We start from the raw sequence: 2,563 nt of genomic DNA, 5'->3' as shown, positions 1-2,563 counted from the left end.
ACGGTCCTAAACTGCTGGGACATACAAAAGCAATATGTACCCTGGGTGGGGACCTCTACCTTCAGTGTACGACCTGTTGTAATACCCTGCGACCAAAGGCCGCTTCAGCCGCTGCCCACCTATCCACCCTATAATGCCTGGTGAAGGAATGGACAGAACTCCAGGTGGCTGCCCTACAGATGCCTTCTAGAGAGGAGAAGGACTTGTATACTGCAGATGTAGCCGCTCCCCGTAGGGAATGCGCCGTGACGCCTCCTGGAGGCTCCAGCCCTGACGCTGTATATGCAGACGAAATACACTGCCCCAACCACCTGCTCAGAGTAGAAGCAGAAACTGGTTTTCCCCGCGAGGGGGAATTAAAGGAAACAAACAAAGACTCCGATCTCCTAAAGTCCTTGGTTCTATCTATATAAAAACTCAAGGCCCGCCTCACATCTAACCGGTGCCACTCCTCCTCCCTCTCGTGTTTGGGATTAGGACAGAACGAAGGCAAAACCACATCCTGTGAGCGGTGAAACACTGAATTTACCTTAGGAACAAACGTCGGATCAGGTCTTAACACCACCCTGTCGTTATGGAAGGTACAAAGGTCCTTCTCTACGGACAAGGCCTGCAACTCAGATACTCTGCGGGCCGAAGTTATCCCCACCAAAAACAATGTTTTAAGGGTAAGGTCTCTCAAACTACAGGTGGCCATGGGCTCAAAAGGCGCATGACACAATGCCTTCAACACCACATTTAACTTCCAAGTAGGGAGCCTATGTGCTGTAGGGAGATTTAACAAAGACACCCCCCTCAAAAAACGTTTAACATGTGGATGCAGTGTCAAGGAACCCCCTTTTTGAGTTCCACGCACCGCCGAAATAGCCGCCACCTGTCTACGAAGGGTATTAGTGGCCAGCCCCTTATCCAAGCCCTCCTGCAGGAACAGCAACAGCTTCCGAACGGGTAACTTCAAAGGATCCCAGCCCCTTTCTGCACACCAACTGGAGAACACCCGCCAAGTGTTATTATACACCCGAGTGGTAGAACCCTTCCTAGATGCCAGCATAGTGTCAATCACTGTTGAGTCAAACCCCAACTTAAGTAACTGCGACCGCTCAACCTCCACGCAGTTAACTGCAACATGTCCGGTTGAGGGTGGAATACTGTCCCTTGCGTCAGTAGCGTCTCGGATACTGGAAGACGCCAAGGCTTCTCCGTCGACAGTCGCAAGAGATCCTGGAACCACCCCCGTCTCGGCCAGAAGGGGGCAATCAGCACCAGCTCCGCGGATTGTTGAAGAACCTTGTTCACCAAACGAGGAATCAGTTGCAGTGGCAGAAAGGCGTACAGCAGGCCGTCCGGCCAGTCGCAGTTGAGAGCGTCTACGCCCTCCGCCTGATCGTGTCTCTGTTTTGCAAAGAACTGCTGCACTTGACGATTGTCCGCGGTTGCAAACAAGTCCACAGCCACTCTGCCGTATCTGCGTTGAAGAGCCTGGAAGACTCTCGTGTCCAGAGACCATTCCGTCTGATCCAGCCGTTGACGGCTGAGCCAGTCCGCCAGCCCATTGTCTTTCCCGGCTACATGCACTGCCTTTATGGACAAGAGATACCTCTCTGCCCAACTCAGCAGGCTGTTGGCCTCGCTGCACAGTTTCCTGATTCTGGTCCCGCCTTGTCGGTTGACATAGGCTTTCGCTGTCACGTTGTCTGTCTTCACCAACACGTGACACCCCTGAAGTGTAGTCTGAAAGCGTAACAACCCCAGACGAATCGCCCGCAGCTCCAACAGGTTGATGCTCTGTCGAGACTCCAGCAGAGACCACTGACCTTGACACATCACCCCTTGAGAGTGCGCTCCCCAGCCGGAGAGACTGGAATCTGTTGTCACCACTATCCTCTGCGGTTCCTTCATAGCGACCCCTTGTTGAAAGCGGAAAGGTTCCAGCCACCACTGGAGTCGTCGCCTCAGCTCCGGTGGGAGAATCACCATCCTGTGCAACTTGCGAGCTATCACGTTCTGATAAGGAAGCAGAAAGCGTTGCAGGGGCCGCAAATGGAAACGCGCCCAAGACAGCACATCCTGGCAAGATACCAGAACCCCTAGCAATTTTGCCAGAGTCATCACAGGAACCTGAGTCAGTGCCAACACCTCCTCCAACAAGGATCTGAGTTTCACCTGTCGTCCTTCCGACAAGAACACTCTGTGCCTCCGAGTATCGATCAGGACACCCAGATGCACTATCTCTTGCGTGGGAGTAAGATTGCTCTTTGCCCTGTTGACCACAAACCCGTGGTCCTGCAGAACCTGAATAGTCCGCTCGGTGTCCTCCAGGCTCTGCTGGTACGAAAAGGCCCTGACCAACAGATCGTCCAGGTACGGATGAAGAGCCACGCCCCCCATCCGTAACTGAGCAACCAACGCCACCAGGATCTTCATGAACACTCGCGGGGAAGACTTGAGTCTGAATGGCAAAGCCCGGTACTGGAAGTGCCTTCCATCGTAAGCGAACCTGAGAAACCGCCTGTGACTTGGTCGAATAGGCACGTGTAAATAGGCCTCGGACAGATCGATGGAC

Source organism: Heteronotia binoei, chromosome 9 (genome assembly GCF_032191835.1).
Source record: "Heteronotia binoei isolate CCM8104 ecotype False Entrance Well chromosome 9, APGP_CSIRO_Hbin_v1, whole genome shotgun sequence".
In the NCBI taxonomy this organism is placed as follows: Eukaryota; Metazoa; Chordata; class Lepidosauria; order Squamata; family Gekkonidae; genus Heteronotia; species Heteronotia binoei.
The sequence above is the reverse complement of the archived record's forward strand: the minus strand, read 5'-3'. Positions refer to the sequence as shown.